The sequence below is a fragment of the Camelus bactrianus genome, chromosome 27 (assembly GCF_048773025.1).
Source record: "Camelus bactrianus isolate YW-2024 breed Bactrian camel chromosome 27, ASM4877302v1, whole genome shotgun sequence".
Taxonomy (NCBI): Eukaryota; Metazoa; Chordata; class Mammalia; order Artiodactyla; family Camelidae; genus Camelus; species Camelus bactrianus.
Window position 1 is genome coordinate 22,921,313 of NC_133565.1, and position 21,250 is coordinate 22,942,562.

At 56.2% G+C, this 21,250-nt stretch overlaps 1 protein-coding gene across 4 annotated transcripts in view; it reads right to left on the minus strand.

Moving 5' to 3' along the window:
* Positions 1-21,005, minus strand: part of KLHL25 (kelch like family member 25) — a 28,564-nt gene extending 7,559 nt beyond the window's left edge. For 2 of the 4 annotated variants that reach the window (XM_074354320.1, XM_074354319.1), the window contains exon 1: positions 20,851-21,005. The gene's annotated coding sequence lies outside the window, so the exon portion shown is untranslated. Of the gene's footprint in view, positions 1-8,195; positions 8,338-20,850 lie in introns of those variants that run through there. The other 2 variants (XM_045522560.2, XM_010962927.3) reach the window with 2 other exon arrangements.
* Positions 21,006-21,250: the final 245 nt, after the last annotated feature.

Sequence of the window (21,250 nt, forward strand, 5' to 3'; positions counted from 1 at the left end):
AGCCACAGACAACGTGATCAGAGCTGCCTGGGCAAGGCCCCCGCTCCGAGGCCAGGCCAGGGAAGGCACAGGGCCTGGGCCTGGCCTTGCTGCTCCTGCCCCTGAGCTCCAGGCAGACTGTGGACCAGTGACCTGCCAGGGACACCAATGAGCAAACCTGCCACCGTGGGCCACTGGGCTCTGGGGTGAAGAGGTCAGCCTTAGACAGGGCTGTACACGGTGGTCCCCACTCCACCTCCCACCCTGGGGGACCTTACCGTCCTCTGCAACTTAGGTTCTCTTCTGTAAAACAAAGTCCCTGTCCTCCTCAGGCCTCTGGGAATCCCTCACTCATTTGCAGAACTTGACCCTGGAGCCAGGCGCTGGGACCGGACATCCCGGAGATGAGCTGGCCGCAGAGGCACACCGGCTGCCCTGCTCACCCCCAACCTGAATTGCAGACCTCACCACAGTTCCCCAAACCTTGTGTGACGGCTAAATCCTCATTCCGCTCAGCCCTCCTTGATCATCAGACACTTTCCTAAACGTGCGGTCCACTGGCTGACTCCGTCCATTCCGTCCATCCCGCCCCCATTGCCTGGCCTGCTCAAGAGACATGGCCTTTGGTCGGTATCCAACCCGGGGGACTGGCTCTGAGGACTACACTTCAGGGCCCTGATGCTGAGGTTCGGTCTTGGTTCCATCCTCAAACACCTGCTTTTCTGCAGGTCCCACCCGCTTTGGGTCCCCGAGCACCTGACTGCACCTGCCCAGCACCCCTGCCCAGCCAGGAAGCTAGGCTGCTTCTGAGCTCCAACTGAATGTGGTCTTGAATGCAGAGGTTTGGAAACCCATGTGTGGTGTCAAACTCCTCCTGGATTCAGCCCCGGGCAAGAATGCCAGCTCTCCGCCTTATTAACTACAGCCATGTCACCAGGACGTCACTAGTACCTGCTTCTGGAGGGGAAAGGAAGAGGTGGGCTGAGGGGCTGCCCGCAGGGCCTGGCCTTGGGGCCAGCCAGAAAGCGACAGCCCTGCTTCCCTGCAGGGTCACATGTGGACACGTGCTCTAAGCCTGTCAGGCAAAGGCCCTCTCAGGTTTCCTGGCCCTGGATGGCACGCTTCCCTCCCTGGGGCCCAGGTCCATGCAGGAGGCAGCCGGCACTGGGAAGTGGGTGCGGGCTGGGCCCACCTCCACTCTGGGGGCTGTTAACCAGGCCTCCCTGGAAGGGACCTGGAAGGGCCCCTCAGGAGGGGTTGGGGCAGGACCAAGCAGGACTCCAAACTGAGAAAGTGCCCCAAAGCAGGGCAAACCCCAACAGCAGCCACGTTTGCCCCGAGAATGAGGTCAAGGGGCGGCCTCCCCCAGGGCCAGGCTGAGCGGGCAGCCCGGGGCCCCAGAGCTGGCTGCGGCACTGCTCAGCACCAAGAGGCCTGGCCGCTGGCGAGGGCCAGGAGCCAGAGACACAGGCACACACCCAAGCGGGCTCCCACCCCCACACAGCTGCCAGCCCGGGCTCCTCCGAGCGGAGCCGGGAGCAGAGGCACCTGCCCGGCCGTCTCCCTGTCTGTTCCACCTCCTCTCGGGAGGCGCCTGGCCCTGAGCCAGTCTCCCAGCAGCAGCCCTGATGGCCAGGACTCCAGGGGGTGGGGTCTCACGGGCAAATACCTGGGAGCCTGTTGCCTCAAACCTGCTCCTCCGCAGCCTGGGAACCCACATCGACGCCCTCCTCGGTGCTGAGACCACTCCACCCCACACCCACCCCACACCGAGTCCTGTGGCCCCGCCTCCCACGTGTGTCCCAGACCTGACCCCCCCCCACCTCCGCCCCTCCCCCGGGCCCGCAGGAACCCCTGACCAGCCTCTGCTGCTGCTCTGGCCCTCCACGGCCTGCGCCACCCAGAGAACAGAGTGAGCCTGGGGAAAGCATCACCTGGATCCCATCGCGCCCAGCTCAAAACCCCACGGACGTCCCAGCACGTGCAGTAGAACCCCGCGTCCCCACTGTGGCCTCCAGGTCCCCACCGGCTACTTGTCCTCGCATCCTGGAACGTCCCAGTGAGCTGCCCCTCAGGCTGCGCTGGACTTGTCGCTGGGCCTCGGGACCTTGACACGTGCTCTTCTGCCTGGGAGGCTCCCCTGCCCGGGAGGCTCCCCTGCCCATCACATTTCTCCTGAATGGCTCACTCTGTAGCCCTGAGAGGGGCCACTTTGTTGCGGTCACCTCTCCCACACCTTCTCCACTTCTGCCCTCACAACACCCACCACAACTCAGCATTACCCGCTTATCTGCCCTGAAGGCAGGCCTGGTGTGTGGTGCTAACCCATGGGACCCGGCGCAGAGCGGCTGCTGCCTGGACCGGATGATGAAGCGGAGACACAGAGTGCACAATGCTCACCTCCCTCCACATCCACGGCTGTGCTGGCCTGGCTGCCCTCCAGGCCCAGAGAAGACCATGGATGCTGCCAGGGTGGATGCGACAATGGACATGTGTGGTGGACACTCAAACCCCCTCCTGCTGGCCCTGACCCCCCGCTGTTCTCAGGAACCACCTTCCTCCACTGCAGGCTGTTTGGACAAATGGGATCCAAGGCAGGGCACTGGGCCTGGCTGGCCAAAGCAGTGCATCACTGGGCCCCAGCATCCTCCCAGCCACTGTGATGGGCGCACACCAGGATGGGCAAGGAGAGTCTGCGATGCTCACTCCACTGCGGGTGACGCAGCAGGCTCTGTCCCCACGCTGCCGACAGTGAACCAAGGCCGGGAGTGGGAGTGCCACCCGAGATGGAAGCTGCACAGAAGAGGAGAGCAGGGCCCCTTGTCCCTGCTGAGCGGAGCCAGTCGGTCCCTAGACGTTCTGTCACATGCTACCTGGAGTCCTGACTAGTACGAGGGCTTGCTAGGGTGGCCTGAGTCGGGGATCAGGCCACCCCAGACACCAAGCACCAGTTCCATGAGATGATTCTGTGTCCAGTACCAGTTACACACCCAGTCCTATGCAGGAGCTGGGGGGTGGGGGTGGGGGTTCCAAGAGAGTAGAAGACAGAGGTTCCCAGCGGCAGGAGGGGTGAGCGCTGAAAAGTGTGGCTGCAGAATCACGTCTGTCCAGCCTCTTGGACACCTGTCTTCATGCCTGCCCCCCCACCCCCCTGTCCGGGGCCACAATAAATCACACACACTCACGCTGTATGCATCACAGGAATGTTTTGATTTCCTAAGTGTCATCTTGGGCTTGGATGGACTTGAGGCACATAAATTAACTGCGGGACCCTGCCACACTGCAGACGAGCAATTTATCATCCTGCTAAGAGGTATTGATCCCCCTCAGACAACACCTCTGCTCCCCAGACTGCAATCCTTCCCTGCAGGGAGGCGGTTAAAATGCACCAAGCAGCAGTGTGCCCGGCCCATCTCTCTGGTGGCTCCCTGGAAAGTTAACTAAATACACAAGGAGACAAAATAGCCAAGAGGTAAGACCTTCAGGAGAAAGCTTGCCAAGCTGTCCAAAGATTCTGGTGACTAAGCTGAAGGCCTCTATTCTCAGAGAAAGACGCATTGGGGCGAAGGCAGCTGCATTTTTGGGGGGCTCTCTGGGAGGCCCGACTGTCCCCCTCCCCACCTTCCACCCCCAGCCAGGAGTTAGGGATTTTCAAAATGAGGTGTCAACCCCATTGTTTGTTCTTCGCTAGAGGTGGAGGGAGCAGGAATAGCCCAGGGCCCCACTGGGGGTGGGGTATGTGGGGGCATAGCAGGGAGGAGGCGCAGGTAATGTGATTCTGACTTGCTCATCTACCAGAAGCTTCCCAAACCGTCCCCACATGCTGGCGGGGAGATGGTGATACAGAGACAGGGTTCCCGCCCTGGTGGCTGGTGGTGTAGACGCCGGGAGACAAACCAGCAACCAGGAAAGAAATCAGAACAGGACACTGTCACTTCCTGGAAGCTCTACGAAGAAAATACAATGGCAGTGGGTCATGGGGTGGTAAGACGGTGGTGGGCTCATCTCAGCCCCTGTGAAGCGGGGACACGTGAGCTGAAACTTAAGTGATGCACTGGAGCCAGGAGGTGACACCAGGGAAAGGGGGGTTCTGGCGGGGAAACAGCAGGTGCCGAGCCTGGGCAGAAACGATCGGCCTTTTCAGGGAAAGGCCAAGGGCAGGTGGGGCGCCTTCACTCGGGGCCAGCGGTATCTGAGCCCCAGTGCCAGTGAAGTGGACGGCCCAGCTGCGGCAGGCAGACCCCGGCCTGGAGAAGGGAGGGCAGCAGGTATTAACTGAGGAGCCGTATATCGGGGTGTTCTGCCCGGCTATACCGACACACCTGTGACAAAGCAGCTGGGAGGGAAGGAAGTCAAAGCTCAACGCCAGTGGGTAGGAACAGGGTCCCTAGAGACAGCCCCGCCCTGACTGTGTGACCTTGGGAAAGTTAATTCGCCTCTCTGGGCCTATTCTTCTCAACCATAAAGCGATGATGAAAACAACCGCGACTTTACAGGGTTGCGGTGAGAGCTGCATGAGAGAGTCAGTGACAGGCATTTAGGACAGCCTGGCCCTCTCCTGCTGACTCGGTCAGCTCCTTTACTATTGTTGTGTCATTACCACGGTCACTGAATAAAGCACACAGCACAGTCCTGACCTTGCTCCACCCTAACCTCCACTTTGGCTAAGGGGGTTTTCACTGTCTACTCTAGGCATTTTTAAGTTGTTTGACTTTTTAAACGAGTATGTCATATTTTTGTAATCAGGAGAAAAAACTCAAGGTTTCCACCCAGCCTGCTGGATCCGGGTTACTCCTGGAAATGTGATAATGAAGGGCCCCATGCTATGAGGTATCCCACCTGGGCCCGGGGCTCCAAGCGGATACCCCGTGATGCTGCCAATCGAATCCCCGCCCTGCCTGTGTCTGGGGGACACACACACTTCAGGGAGCTCACGGGGCGCAGGGGCAGCCAGCTACCCGATTTTCAAGTGGAAAACAGACTGAGCACCTTGTGAAGCAGACAGATCTAACTGTTAACTGAAAGCGAAATCAGTATGACCACGGTAGCTGAATCAGGGCCACAGATCATTCCAGATACAAGCGGCTTATCGGACAATGGGCCCTCTCCCTAGTCGTTTCTGCCGTTCAATGGCCCTTTCTTCCAAAAGCAAACAAAAAGCAACCACATATATATTTATTCAAAAACTGTAGATACCTGATGTCTTTTGCAAATACAACAGGTTAAAACTGTTCATATTTTCTGTGTATTTATTTCTTTTGATCTTGTTTTTCAGCTGTTGATTGTGAAAGATTTCAAACCTGCAGTCAAGCCGTGGGAACTGTGTAACACACGCCTTCTGCACTCACGTGGTTTGTCTGCTGGGTGCGACCCTGCGCCCACCCCAGCCCTCAGCCCCACCCCACCCCTCCTGCAGGGGAAGGGGCTGGCCGTGGGGGCAGTTCTAGAATGGAGCGAGCCTCGGGGCAGGGGTGAGGGTCCTGCTCCGTACACTGCTTGGTAATAACCGGGGTTTCTCTTCAGGCAGTACCAGATTGTCCTGTCCCAAATAGCTCCCCAGGAAGGGTGGGCGCAGGCCAGCCCGCCCTGGAGTGCACCCCCGCAGGGCAGAACCCCAACCCTTCCACCCCTCCGGCAGCACACTGGGACAGCCTGCATCCTGCCTGCCGGTGTACCGTCGGAAAAGGGACACACACACACACACACACTCTGTCCTAGAGGGCAGTGAACCCTGAGACCACCCTGCAAGTGGTCCATCTGCACCCAAAGCTGGGAAGGAAGGTGGTCCCTGCAGACCCAGGGGGCAGGCAAATGCTCCAGCCTTTCTACTTAACGCACACGACTGTCAGGCGCACTTGAGGAATGGCAGCCACTTTCGCTTCAGTGACTGACGGCCAAGGCCCACGCCGCCGGCAGACTCCCCGGCGGCCGGCAGCCGGAGCTATGACCCTGACAGACACTGGGGGGTGGAGCCAACTCGACCGGCGTGGGCCGTGGGCGCGCTGCGGGGGGGGAGGTTCTGGCAGGCGCACGGCACTGGCCTTTCCCAGGGAAGGCAGGGGACAGGAGGTAAGGGGTCAAGGCCTGCGAAACTCTGCTGAGAGATGAAGCAACACCTGTCGCAATCAGGAGGGAATTCTAGTCAGGAAGGGAGCCACACAGTGCATGACGACCGTGTGCCCACACTGTGCCAGGCATCTCACATCTCACAAACCTCGTGGCTTCAGGGACAGAGACTTACTTCCTGCCCAAGCAACATGCCTTATGGTTTCACTGGTGGTTGGGGGAGGGAAAGAGAGGGTTCCTCTCATCACTGCCACTCCCAGGGACCCAGATAACAGAGCAGCTACAGTGCCACCAGTCACCATGCCAACAGGAGAAGACAGAATGCTCTGGAAAGTGTGGCGCTGACAGCTCAGTGCTTGGCCTGGGAGGACACTTCTGCTCCCAGCTCACTGGCCAAAACCAGCCACGTGGCTTCACTCACCCAGGACAGAAGTGCAATCCTCCCAGTTGTCCTGCTAGCTCTGCCATTTGCAGATAAGAGAACAGCAGCTCAGAGACGAACGGGAATGACAACAGCCCTACCACGAACACACCAGTGACTGAGCGACTCTGTGCTAGGCACCGTCCTGAGCGCCTCTTACAGGCCAGGACACTGCGCAGGGGGCCGTGGGCAGTCACGCCCTGCCACAGGAGGGGCCGCCTGGGCCACGTGGCCAGCCCAGCAGATGCAGCCGTGGTCGATCGGCACCTCCTTTTCTGCCCAGGATCCTCAGTTCTGAGTGTGAGCTCCACCAACCAAGTGAGACAGGCAGCCTCAGGGGCTCCGTCACCTCTCCTGAGGAGGCAGCACAGAAGTGAAGCGTGAGACACAAAGACGACAACCCCAGGGAACCTCAGACCCAGCACAGATGTTCTCCCGAGAGCGGGGGGGTGGAGAGCAGGGGCTCTGTCCTGAGGAGCAAACACTGATTCTTATTTGTTTTATGTACAAAGCACAGATTCACATACAGCAAGCACAGACACACAGTGCACTTGGTATTGAAATTCAACGGGTTGGGGGCCCGTGTCGAGTGCAATTAGGAACAAAAGGTCCAAAAGGTTTGGGGGGTGAGAGGAGTGATAAGGCTGAGAAACACTGCAAACCGAATAACTATTTTCACTTTGGCTTATTATTTTCATCCTTTATCCCCAGACAGACAGTTTACATTGTTGCAATTACAGCATGTTACTTCACATTTTTAAAAACTGATTCACACAGCTTGCATACTCCCACCCTTCATTCACCACTGGACACAGGGGGCCTAGGGGCTGCCCGCGCGCAGGCCCTGGGATGCGCGGTCATCCGCTCCTCGTGAACCGGGCCAGGGTCTCTGGGGTTGTCAGCTGTAATTTTTAACGTCTGTGAAGCAGATAACCGCCATGACTTCCTAATTCATTCATCCCTAGTTTTTTGAATTTGTAGCCAACAGTGTCTTTGCTTATGTGGAATTACTGTATTCTCTCGAGATAAAAACTCTGGAGAAGAATTACATGTCTGATGTCATGCCGTCCTACAAGCTCTGTTTGCCATGTTTAATGAAACCACCCCTGCAACAGAGAGGCTTCTTTCAGCTACGGGAGGGGTGGCTCAGAGCCCTCCGCACTCGGCAGGGCAGGACAGGGGGCAGCTGCAGCCCGGCCTCCACCGCCCCGCCGTCCCTCAGCTCGGTGGGGCGGCCTGGACTGTCTCTGGCCCCTGGAGCTGGGGGTCCACGAGCCCACCTGCTGCTCCAGACGGGAGCAGGGCCAAGGAAACAGACACCACTGCTCTAACCACAGAGGGACAAAGAACTCGGCGCTCAGGTTCACCCATCTGTTGAAATAACTTGTTTCCTTTCACGTGGCCAAAGCCAGACAGAGAAACAAAGGGGGTGCAGAGAGCAGCCCCCCTCCTGGCCCTGGGTCCCTCCCTCTCCAGCAGGCCTGGCAGGGCCCTTGGTAATTGAAGGGGGGCGGTGGGCGCCTGGGGACCTGGAGGGAGGCTGTCTCTCTTCCTGTCTCACTCCCTGAAAGATTCGCAGAGGCCTGCAGATGGAGCCATTAAGAGCACTCTGGCCTAGATATCACTTTCAATGAGCCACCTGGAGTGACAGCCTGGGAGGAAAACGAACACACAGAACAGAATTAAAAAAACAAGAAAAGAAAGAAATAGTAAAGCACCAGCCACTGACCGCATGTGGGTTCCGCCCTCCCTGTGCTCTAGCGGCCTCGTCCTACTCTAGGCTGGCAGTGCTGGTGTCCAACCAGAGCGGGAATGTCCCTCAGCTGCCAGCGCCCAGGACACAGCTCTGTCTTCCCCTTCCCACGGAGGGCGGAGGGCCAGGGAGTGTGGCTGGGGAGCGAGCTGGCAAGATCTTCCCAGATGACATACGCACGTGCCCTCTGCCCCAGCCCCCGCACACCTGGGGATCCTGCCCACGGCCACACTTGCGCATCTCCTTTTGGCTGCGAGTGAAAGGCTGGAAACAGCCTCAGTGTTCACGGGTTAAGAGGCCCAGGGAAATAAACGTGGGCTCATTCACACAGGGGAGCACCACAGAACGATAAATATACAGCAAGCAACTGGCTTTCTGGGCTAAAATGAAAAGCGCTGTGAGCAGGATGCCACCGTTCACACCTGTTAAAAACCAACCACCTAGGTACACACACAGACACGTCACATACACACACACCTGCTGGGACCGGCGCACACTGTCTCTGCTGGGCTGGGGGAGAGACTCGTTATGGTAGCTACCCCCGGGGAGGAGAACCGGGAGGCTGTCTTCACCGCACACCCCCCAAACCCGCCGGACTCGTGCCTGAGGTAGGGTCACTTTGTTTTAAACCTTGCTGGACTCCAGCCTCGACGCCAGGTGCTGTAATGCCTTCTTTCACTTTATGCTTATAACACCTCTTCTTGTCCCCACTGTACAGATGGGCAAACTGAGGCACAGAGAAGGTGAGAGGTACACACACAACCTCCGTACTCAAAGCTGTTTCGTTCTAAAGTCCCTGCCCAAATGGCACAACGTGGGCTCTTTATAAAAAAGAACCACCTTCCCAGCTGCCAGCGTGGTGTGTGCCTGAAGAAGAGATGCTTATTTCCCATGAAAAACACCTGACTTCTCAAGTGCCTCGCAGCCACTTAGCAAACTTGACTCTTCCCTCTGGGGCCTCAGGAAAGGAGGAAGCGGGTGGAGGGGTACCTCCTTCCAGCCAGGCCGAGGGCCACTGTGGAGAGTGCCTGCTGCGATGGACAGCGGACAACTTGAGGATGCAGGCCAGGCCTGCGTTACAGGCTTGCTCTCAGGCATCTGCCGCCCTCCCTGCCTGGCGGACCTCAGTCTGGGACCTCCCCGCTTGCCACCACTGCCATCTCCGTGCTGTGAGGCCTGTGCCTGGAAAGTTCAAATACTCAGTGCCTCAGTTTCCACATTTGTAAAACGGGCATGAAAACAATCACACCAGCCTTGCAGGACTGCCGAGGGACTAAAGCGGGGGAAACGGAGGTACAGAGCTGGGCTCAGGGCCCACCCCCAGGCCCCGCTCTGCAGGGGCTTCAGGTAGCACAACTGTTCTCGAATGGTCTGGTCTCAGGATCATTTCACAATTTAAAAATGACTGGACAGACTTACAGACAGAAAACAAATCTATGATTACGGGGCGGGGGGGAAGGGGGAGGGGTAAATTGGGAGTTCGGCATTTGGATACAAACTACTTTATATAAAATGGATAAACAAGGTCCTACTGTACAGCACAGGGGGCTACATTCAATACCTTGTAATGGCCTATAATGAAAAAGAATATGAAAAGGAATATATATATATGTATAAATGAATCACTGTGCTGTACACCAGAAACACAGCATTGTAAATTGACTATGCATTAATTAAAAAGAAAAAAGGAAATATAAGGAAGAAAACAAAAACAATTGAGGACCCTAAGAGACTTCAACCATTTATGTGGTTTGGCCTATGATATCTATCACATTCCAAATTAAAACTGAGAACAAATTAAAACGTATACTAGTTAACACAAAAACAACAAACTCATTAAATGTGAGCATAAATAAGTTACTTTTCATAAATCTGTTTTCAAAAAAAAATTTTTTTTTTTTGAGAATAGTGGCTGGATTCTTAGACCTGCTTCTACATTCAATTTGTTATAAACTGTTTTCACTGAGGACTAGAAGAAAATCCAGCCTCACACAGACAGGTGGTTGGAAAGTGAAGGCTATTTTAAAAGCCTTTCCAGATCTTTGTGGATGTGCCTTTTCTGTTAAGACATTGAGACCTGACAAGCAGCAGTTTCTTCAAGATTCGCTGCGATGCGGGGCCTGAGCCTGCGTCAGTGAACCCACGGGCCCCGGGACTGTCTGACCTCCAGGATCGTCTGATCTCCGGGGCTGTCTTGCACTCTGAACGGCTCGTTTAGCCATGAGTGACTTCATAACTCTGTGCACCGGTCATTTGGAAAACGCTGGTTCACGGAGTTATGCGCTTAAAGAGAACGGGTGAATAAGCCAATAGTACCTGGGTGTTACATGAGAAGTTCTGGACCTCGTGAACCCCGGAAGAACCCCAGGGACCCTCCCTGGCCACGCTTCGAGGACACTGAGTCAGCAGAGCACCCTCATCCTCCACATTGACCGTGTTTGTTTTAAAGAACTCAGAGAAAGACACTTCCACACAAAGTGGTGGGTAGTGGGAGTGGAATCCCCCCGCCCAGGGTCTCAGCCCCTCCCCAGTGTGCGGACGTGTGGGCACCCAAGCCGGCCCTCTGAACACACGCCCACCCCCATCACCGCCTTGAAGAACCAGCCGGCTCCACTTCTCCCTCCCTCCCTCCATCATCAGAGGCCTTTCTCTCACCACAGGACCCCTCATTTTCCCCCAAACAACAGGTCTGGGTGGTTGGCAGAGGCAGGGCCCGAGCCGGCAAACTGCAGGGCGAGTGTGGGCCGCTGCCTCGGGCTTTGCAGTTGGTGATTCTTGGTCTCTTGAAATTACACACATAACGTGTATTTAGAGCCAAATACATGGGTGCCCAGAAACTGCAACTCATTCAGATACATTTTTAGCTTATCGTTTGGCCACCAAGCTCCACTAAATCCTCCTTCCCAGGTCCCTCGTGTGGCTCGTCCCACGCCAGAAACAAGGTGGGGACCTCGCGCTGCAGGCTGGGCTGCCGTGGGCCACGTTCCCAGTCTTTCCCACTCCCGGCAACCACGTGCCAAATGCTTCACTTCCGACCACCGATCCCTCCTGCTCCAAAGCCGTCAGCAAGGCTCTGACACCCAGTCTTGTGCAGTCTGCTCCCCGGCCCCTTCCCCCACCACCCGCTGGGGCACCTCGGGCCTTTCCAGCTCCCCCCACCTCCTGATTCTCCCACGCAAGCCCGGCTCCCTCTCTCCACAAGCCCTCTTGTTTCAGGATCACCACCTCCTTTGGACTTGACATCTGTCTGGCACGTACAGGGCCTTGCACACACAAAAATGAACCTGACAAGTAATTTCTGAGCACCTGCTGTGCTGGCCCTGTGCTGTGCACCAGGAATGCGGCAGACAATAAACAGAGCATTTTTGTCTCATCTCCCGCGATTAACATTCTAACACCCGTCGGCCCTTTGCTGCAAAGTTGGGACAGTCAGTCCTTCTGCTGTCCAGCATTATTTATTCCTTCTGGTCACCATGTACCGTGCCCTTACTGTTATTTCCAACTCCTCAAGGCTGGTGTTCTGTGTCCCTTTTGCTGCCTAGAATACATCAGATGTTCAATGATACTGCTGAATGGGATTGATCACAGTAACCACTGCAATAAGAATCAAAAAAATCCACATGAGAGGCCCCCAGGTCTGCCGCATTAAACTGCAACATGATAGGTATTTTTCATATTTAAATATTTTAAATACTGGGTGGGAAAGAGCAGCTCTTATCCCGTCCTAAACGGTGTTCTCCTTAAATCACAGGAATCAAACTGACATGCTGGCCTTGAGCAGCTTGACGGGGTGGTTAGGCGCTCAGCCTGGTTTCAAATCCCCACAGTCCCTGCACTGCTGTTTCAACCTGTATGACTGGCCCAAGAAACTTACGTTCTCTGAGCCTCAATTTTATCATCTGGAAAATGGAGTTGAAAGTAACTGTCCCTGCAGCAAAGTGTACCCTGAGAATTAAATGAAAGAATGCACATAAAGAGCTCAGCACAGTGGGACACGCACAGTTCACTCCGTTTGTGAGAGCTACTATTATCAACACCGTTGCTGCAGCAACCCCTGTTGGCACTGGCCCTCAGGACAAAATTTCAAAGACGGCCTCCTGATCTCCACCCCTAGTCTTATTCCCGTGACTGCGACCGTGTTACCTACATGACAAAAGGATCTACAGATCTAATGATGATGTTACTAACTAATCAGGTGACCTTAAAAGAGGGAGACTCTCTGGGTGGGCATGACCTAATGGTGTTCTCCAGCTGACTGCACAAGCGGATGTCAGAGATCTGAAGCAGGAAAAGAACAGATGCTCCACTGCCGACTTGGAGGTGTAAGTGGGGAGCAGTAGGGGGTGGGAACCACACGCGGCACAGACTGCAGCAGCCTGCGGGAACCACAATCAGCGTCCAGCGACAGCCAGGGAAGAGAGGGGACGTCAGTCCTACAACCACTGGGCATTTGATTGTTGCAACCTGAATGGAATGAGCCTGGAAGCAGGTTCTCCCCCAGAGCCTCGGGATAAGAGCCCAGTCAAGCTGGTATGTGGATCTTGGACTCTCTGGCAAGAGAACCCAACTGAGGCAGCCCAGGCTTCTGACCCACAGAACTATGACCTAATAAACAGATGTCAAGTCACACAGTCTGTGGTGATCTGTTACGTAACAACAGAAGCGAACAGAAGCCCTGCTTGGCCCCCAGCCATAATGCATATAAAGTAAAAACCTACCAGGTTCGGGGGCGGCTGGCACTTTCTGCATCCTTAATGCTGCACAGGTGACATCTGGGAGCGGGCATGGTCTTACCCATCTCTGCCCCTAGCACTCGGCAGGGAGGCTATCATATAGTAGGTTCGCAACAATTTCAGTTAACAAAATTTCAACTTTCTAGGCAATCGGCTTCATAGTCACACAACCAGCCAATCCTAAGGTGTTTAGGTGCACCAACCCGGGCAAATCCCAGCAAGGGGCCCTATTCTGCCTAAAGGAAAACTGCAGACACTGCAAGCGGCTCAGAGGAAGCCACCCAGCACCCAGGCTAGGTAAGCGTCCACGTGCAGATGAGTCTTGCTTTTACACACCGACCATGCCGTGGTCCCTGCCTCTGCCTGCGGCCGCCTCCTAGGGCTCAACTGACCAGCCAAACCCTGACATTCTGCTTGTAATTGTACCTTCCAGTAAAAAGGCCCAGTTGGAGTGGTAAAAATAGACCTGCAACTTCCCGCAACACGGGCAGACCAGTTGATCCTGGTGCCCAAAAGGAAACCTGGAGACTCAATCTTGCTCTGACTCCACAAGGCCCCTGCAAGCTGGGGGGGGGGCAATGGGGGGGCCCAGCAAGGGCCTCTCACTCCCCTCTCACTCCCTACATGCAGAATCCAACCTTCAGAATGGAGGGAAACGTCATAAATACAGAAACACGCCTGCAGCCAGGAGGCCTCCTGACCAAAGCCCTTTGGGGGGCCCCTCAGTGCCCCTGTTTGTCTGCTATCACCCTCCCCACATCTGTCCACCTTCTCTACGGCCTAGTGCCCCCGCAGGTGTCCCAACCAGGTGGCGCTGGTTGGGCTGACAGAAGCCCCCACCAGGGCTGAGGTCCCAGGAGGCAGCAGGGGACCTGCAGCCAAGCCTGGATGCTGCCCCCCAAAGTGGGGCCCCTCTGTTCGAGCCCACTTGGGGAAGGACAGAGAGCCTGGCTAAAATGTCCCCAGGCCCCTGAACCCAGCAGCGATGAATTCCTCCAGGGGCCCAGGCCACCACTGGGCTGCCAACCTCCTGGTTCCCCTCATTGTGGGGCCTGTGGGATTGATGGAAAACATGGGCCTGGTTTTCCTTGGCCCCGGATCCCATATTTCCTTTATCAGTCCCAATAGCTTTCCCTCCTTCAATCTCCAGATGAAGTACAAGGGCCCTTTTGTCAATCTTTTGCTTATTTTAAAGCCTTCTGTTACAGGAAAATAGACATGGACCCCAACATAATAAACGTGGAAATTCACAAAGTTCTAGGAGCCCCAGCCTTTGGCCTCTACCAACAGACAAATGGGGAATCAGTCTGCAGTGGCCAATGCCCCTTTCTGAGGCTTTTCATGGACCAGCTCTACCCGCCTGGCTCGTTTCTTTGACGAGGCTGGGTGAGTCCCTCTGCATCTCAGGGTTGCCAGGCCACCCCACCCCCTCCCCGGACCCACTGGCTGTTTAGAAACACTCGCATCCATTCAAATGTTCCAGGCGCCAGATCTCTGCCTTTCACTAGTGAAACCCATGATGTCTGCAGAGCTTTTTAGCATAAAATGAACTTTCAGGAATGTTTTCCCATGCACAATGCGCAGCAGCCTGGCAGGGGGCAGGGCAGGGATTAAAAGGGCCTCATTTCACAGATGAGTATGCAGGGACAGGGCGGGCGACGGCTTCACTGAGTCCCTAGCCATGATCAGGAGACCAGAGAGAGGCAGAGCCAGCACTCGCTAAGCCTTGATCTTCTGGAAAAACAATGATGGATTAAAATAAAAAGAGGAAGCCTGAAAACACTGGATCACCCTTCTTTTTTTTTTTAAAGAAATAATGAGACCATTTTTCCCCTATCACATTAGCTAAAAGGGAAACTGGGGGTAACATCAAGTATGGGTGAGAGTGTCGGGAAATGGGCTCCCAGACACCATCAGCAGGGGAGTCAACTGGCTCAGGCTTTGTGAAAGGCACTGGGCTTTGACAACGAAAATTTAAAGACCAGAAAGATGTATGATCAAGGATGCGCATGACTTCACGGGTTGGGGGGGGGGGTCAGGGAGGGGAATCAGACACAACCCAAAGTCTCCGGCTAGGAGGCTGTAAGATGAGAGGTGGTTATCTGGCTGCACTGGGGAATATTACGGAGCTATGAAAAGGGAAAGAGCACCACCATACACTAAGCGATAAATGCCGTGGAAAACTGAGGGTGACCCAAAGTACGTAAGAACAAAATCTGTGTATGGAAAGGGGGACCAGAAGGGGGAAAACCACACCGCCGACAAACACCAAGGATGGGGCCACTCACACTGCGCTGCTGCTGCGTACTGCGCGTAAAGGGAATCTCCCACTGCACGGCTGAAATTAAAGAACAACTTAAAAGAAACCTGTTTTCCTTAGCCTCCTTACAAATCAGGAGGTTCCAGAACGTAACGGCTGCAGCAGATCTCTGGGTCCCATCTCAACCCCCACCCCAACCCATGATGTCCCAGCCTGTGCACCTGCCCACTCTGAGCCTGGCACCCCCTTCCTCAGACCTTCCCGTGGCTGCCTCTCACCATCTTGGAGGTCTCAGCTCAAACATCACCAGCCCGGAGAGGCCTTCTTCAGACCTCCTTGTCTAAATGGATGCCCCACCTTTTCCTTGCACCTCTCTGTCCGCCTCCCGCAGCCCAGCCACAGCTCTGTTCATGTGGTCTGTCTATTGTCTGCTCCCCCTGGTGAATGGGGGCTCCAGGACGGGGTGAGGGGGGAACCCTGCTCCGTTCTCGGCTGCAACACAGAGCCTGGCAGAAAACAGAAGGCAAAAACCGTTCACTGGACACATCTAGAACGGTGACCCCAATGATAGTCCGCTTGCTCCCGTGTCCAGTGAGGGCACCGAGGCAGGCTGCTGGCAGGCCACTCACACCTGGCGCTGAGCCACACACCTGCCTACCTGTCTGCCTCACCTGCCAGAAGCCAACCTTCCGAGTAGGCCCCCTCTTTGAACCTGACTTTCTCTTTCCAGTTTTTAGTCCAGGGTAAGCCATTCAGAAAACGCTAAATCAATGTCTGCTGCCTGATGGAGCCACACGTCTTGCTCCCTCCCAAGGCCAGGAACAACAGAGGAGCTAACGAGTGAGAGTGCTAGCTGCCAGGGTCTTGCGAGCCCGGAGAGGGCACAGCAGGACTTGAACTCCGGATGCTGGGTGCAGCTGCTGGGGCTTTCTAGAAAAAGACCTCCTCCGTCTCTTGGCCCTCACACCTTCGCAGACAAACCTGGCAGGCAGCTCATGCTGGGGTTTCAATGAGCAAAGCTTCTCTTATCTTAATTAGGAAATTAATTCCATTCAGCCTAGACTGATCTGCGATCAGCCTCTCCTTGGGGGCCCAGGTAGAAAATAAACACGGCTTTCAGTTTCCATCCCACTCTGAAGGACGGCTGAGGGTTGAAGGCATCTTCCTGGCAGACAGAGGTGGGTGAGGAGTGACACCCACGGCCAGCCTGGCTCACCCTCTGGCGGCAGGTGACACAGTATTCCCACGGCCCTGCTCAGCCCCCGCCTCCTGCCTCCCCACAGGAGCCATCAGACTGGTCTTTCAGGCGCCTCCTTGGCAGAGAGTGTGACTGCAGGAGGCGGGGAGCCTGGCCTCTGCCCCCTGGGCTCCCTCCTGATCCCTCTTGCTCCTGGGAGCTCTCTGTCCATTTTTCCTCTCAGAAGTGGCCCTGGGCTCTCTGCCCAGGGAACACTCTGCAGGTTAGGTCCCACCCCATTGGTTCCGGAGCGGGTCACCCTAAGTGCACCCACACCTGCTGCCCAGCTCCCTCACCGGGACCAGCCAGACCAATTGTGGGAAACAAGCCACCCCCCACCACCCCCACCCTCGACTGGGCCCAGCCTGGTTCTCCTCTGACCCAGTCCTCTGGCTTCACCAGCCCCTTGTCCACGGCACCCAGTGCCTGCAGGCCTTTCACACCTGCACCCCAAACTCCAAGGCAGTGAGCAGAGGCAGGGAACGCAGAGAGGCCCAAGGGAGGAGAAGGTCTGACTCAGTTTTCACTCACTGGGAAAGGGAAAAAAAAGGGGGGTACTTGCCTACTGGACCCCTCTCATCCTACAAGTGGAAAAATGAGGGGCCAGAGAGGGACAGCAACCTGCCCAAAAGCCCACAGCACCCATTAGAGGAAGAGCTGGAACTCGAACACCAGACTCCTGCCTTCTAACTTGGCCCCTCTGCACTCCACTGGCTGCCTCTCAAACTCTTTCTGCCCATGAGAGCTATGCCAGTAACTCAAGCCTTATCAAACTACTTAACACCAGAGGTTGCAAGCACTTTGGAGATTTCACAGCAAAACATTTTAATAGCAACACAGGAGAGCATCTACCCTTTTTAAAGAAAAGCAAATTGAGGCCCAGAAAGGTAAGGGGACCTACAAGAAGTCACACAGCCAGGTAGGGGCAGGACAGGACTCCAGACCCCCACTTAAGTGCTCCTTCTGCCAAGTTCCAGGTGGGAGGGTTCCAACTGTGAGACAGTTGGTGAAGAGGTGGAGTTGGCTTTGGGCATCAGCCCATTGAAACACAGCGTGGTCCAGAGAGCTTCATCCAAACTCTGTCCAACCCAGGGGTGCAGGAGACCACTGTGGGGGGTGGGGGAGTGGCTGGGGAGATTTTTATGTATCTACAGAAAATACAGTGAAATTTCCCAACTAAACTGGATTTCTGAGACCACAGAACAGATAGGTTAATAAGCCACACCTGTCTATCACTTTTTCATCCAAAAGGGCACTGGGGGCTGGGAAGGAAAGGTTTAGCAGTGAGAAAGAACAGTCTACTGGTGCTAGAGGGAAGGGGGCAGGGTGGGTGGCAGTGGTTGGGGCCCCAGGAGAGAGCTGACCACAGACACACAAGCAGCATTTGAACCCAAGTCTGGTTCCCAAGCCCATGCTCTTGCCCCTGACCTGGTGCCCAAGAGACTTAACAGGGAGCCCTTGCATTCCGGAGCCCTCTCTGTCCCCCATTCACACAGTCCCTCTTCCCTGGTCCTAACAGCCAAGGGACCTGTAGTCAGGTTGACAAGGTGAGTGTCTGAAGGTGACCAGTACCAGCTTTAGCCACCTTTAGATGGGGACTGGAAGCACCGCTGCTCAGAGGGCAGGAGGTCCAGGAAAGGGAGTGGAACCTGCTGGGGAGGCTGGGCTGACTTCCATCACCTGGGGACAGACCCAGACTCCTAAGGGGAAAGGCCTGCTGGGATGCTGTGAGCAAAAGCTGTGGACTCATACACTCTCCCCGCCCCCGCCCCCACCCCCAGATGTTCCAACTAAGTGTTTTCTGGCTGGGAAAACACTTCAACAGCCTTGGCTGCCTGAGGCAATTCAATTATGAAATTTACCACATTAGATGAAAACCAGCATCTTAATCAGCCAATTCATTTGTGTCTGGCCACTCTGTTTTCTCGTGCCAGCTCTGCTGGCCCCTTCCTTGGCCAGGCCACACCCACACTGATGGCTGGCCCAGAGGGATTAAGGGCTCAGGTGATGGGCCAGTCTTTGGTGCTGCTGGGGTGGGTTCTCCCGGGATCCCTTGGGATCCCCCAAGCAGAGAGGCTATATCCAGAAGCCACGCATCTTCCTGGGGTCTCCTGGGACAGCTGACTTCACAGCCCAGACCACAGCCCTGCGTGAACCTTTCCATTGCCTCCCACCTGTGTCCTGCCCAACCTCAACCTGCACCTGCCTGGAGGTCAGCAATGAACTAGCCTCTGGGACAAGTGTGAGTATGGGGGGGAGGCCGTGGCCCGTGACATGACTTTCTCATCATTACCTAATCAAGGCATCTTCTCTCCACCTGTGCCCATCCTGCATCCCTTCAGCGCCCCTCACTGCCTTTATCACTGGGGAAACTGTGCACACCTCCATGTGTCAGGGCCCCTAATCCACATGTCAGCCGCAGACTGGGTCCAGGAGCTCCCCAAAGGCAGGGTCCCAGTCAAGACGTTTCAAATTATGATCAATTAATCAATTAACAAATGAATGAGCAAACCACCCAGTAAATGACACTGGCTCCAACCACCTGGCTCATCACAGTGATAGATGGGAAGAACCAAGCCTGCCTTCACTGCAGTGGGCGAAGTCCAAGGCCTGGGTAATCGTCCTCTTTCCTTCCTGCTCTCCTGTCCCACACTGAGTGCCCAATGGTTTAAGATGCTACTAAGAGGCGTCAAAGCTGTCTCCGAGTGGAGTGTGCAACTCGCCCACTGCTCTCTCTGCACCACCAACATATATCCGGCTGCAGCCCGAGCCCAGGACGAAGGTCTCTACCGCTTCTCCCTACCTTGCTTGTAACAACCTCCCTAGAGTCACTTCCTGTCAAGGAGAATGACTCAAGACTGAGATAGCTGCCAGGCCTGGAAGAAGACTGGCTCGTCAACCTCCAAAAACATGGCTTTGGGACACAAGGACCCCATGTTAGAAGGACACCAAACCTACCCCCAGTGAGGTGGACCTTGGGTCCTACTTCTCCCCAGCCCCTAAAAGCAAGCCTTCACCAACCACCCTCAGCAGCCCTCACAGCACACCTGGGCCCACTGAGCATTAGCCCCACCGTGAATAGGGAGACAGGCCCAGGGTCCCTAAGGGCCTAACCCCAAGTCACAGTCACCAGACTCTGGCCAGTGATAAGACTATGGGTTCCCGCCTCTTCTCCCGTGCCACTGGCAACTTCTCTCCCTCAGTCACACCACCAGAGTGAACCCAAAAGGCCCAGACACTGGGCCTTCTCTGCCCTGACTCACCAAGGAGGACCAAAGCTCAGGAAGCCCTCCCTCTGCCCAAAGCAACCCAGCAGGACCAAGAGAGCCCGGATTAAACCGGCAAGGCACCTGCGTCTGCCCCAACCACAATCCCTTTGACTAAGTCTCTACAAAGATTTTCCTTCGTTCAAAGATAGTGGTAATGAACTTTGGGGGCTTTGAAGCAGCAGCACAAAAAAAGCGTATGGTGCCCCTGGGAGCAGTCTTCCAATGGGAAAGCTTCTTAAGCAACCAAGAGTGGGGAATGGAGTTGGGGTGTGACCAATGTGGGGTTCTCGAGCCAGGGTAAGATGGGGAGAAGAGGACAGGCTTGCTCTGGACCTGCTAGGGTGGCAGACACCCCAGGAGACAGGTGGACAGGACTTGGGTATGTGACCGTTCCCTCTGCTGCTCCAAAGCTCTCCAAACAGAGACGAGGAGCCCCGTCAAGTGGGACATAAACGGCAGGGGTCCAGGGGCGGCGGACGGTTCGCATGGACGATCTTTCCCTGGTTAAACCTCTGGGCCCTCGCTCTGCACGAGGCAGGCAGCCATCTGGCCCTCGGCGTCAAGTGCGCGGGGACTTCGCCTGTCCCCGGGCGCAGAGCTGGGCCGCTCGCATCCTCAAAGACAGGCAGCCTCCTCTTTCCAGGATCGATAGTAATTTTTTAAAAAGAGAGTCTGTGGACTCAATGAATCAAGCACTCCCAGGGGAAAGAGTTGCAGCTCCCGCGCGCAACATCCATTTGCAAAACAATTCATTCCCTCGCTCAGAGCTTTCAACAAATACCCTCTCCAGCTCCCCAGGCACGCGCGAGGCGGGAGGAGGAGCGGGCTTGGGGAGGGGGTGGCTGACTACAGTCCCCACTCCCTACCATTGTCCCGGTCTCCAGCTCCCCCGCCCAGACCTCCGGTGGCCGTGGCGGTTCCGGGTACTCCAGCCCTGCTGCTGCTCCCAGGGCACGGACCCACAAGGCTCACTCTGCCGGGGGCTCCCACGGCCCGGCGCGCAGGACCCGGCGTCCCCGGTCCCGGCTCGGGAGTGGGGGGTGGGGGTGACAAGTGCCAGTGGCGGCAGCCGGGCGCGCAAATAGACCGGCCCCAGGACGGCGCCCCCAGCCCAGCCTAGCCCGGTACTCACCGCTCGTGGCGCCGCCGCCCGCCGCGCTCAGAGGCCCCTCGCCGCCCGCGCGAGGCTCCGCAGCCCTCGCTGCCACCGCTCCCCTCCCCCGGCTCGCCAAAGCCGCCGACCGCGCTGCCTCTGCGGTTCTGCCCGGGCACCGCCAGCAAACTAGTTTCTCCGGCCTTCCCGCCCCGCAGCCAATCAGAGGCGGCGCTTCTATGACGGATGGGCCGCCGAACCTGTACTTCAGTTCGCAAGAGAAAGGGGTGGGCTCTGGGCTGCTCCGGCTCCGCGAGGGGGCGGGTCAGGGAGAGGAAAAGGACTTCGACCAGATTCTTAAAGGGACAGACGCCTGCCCGCCCCCTCGGCCGAAGTTTGCGGTGTTTGAGAGCTTTCCGAAGGAGAGAGCTTTGTAGAT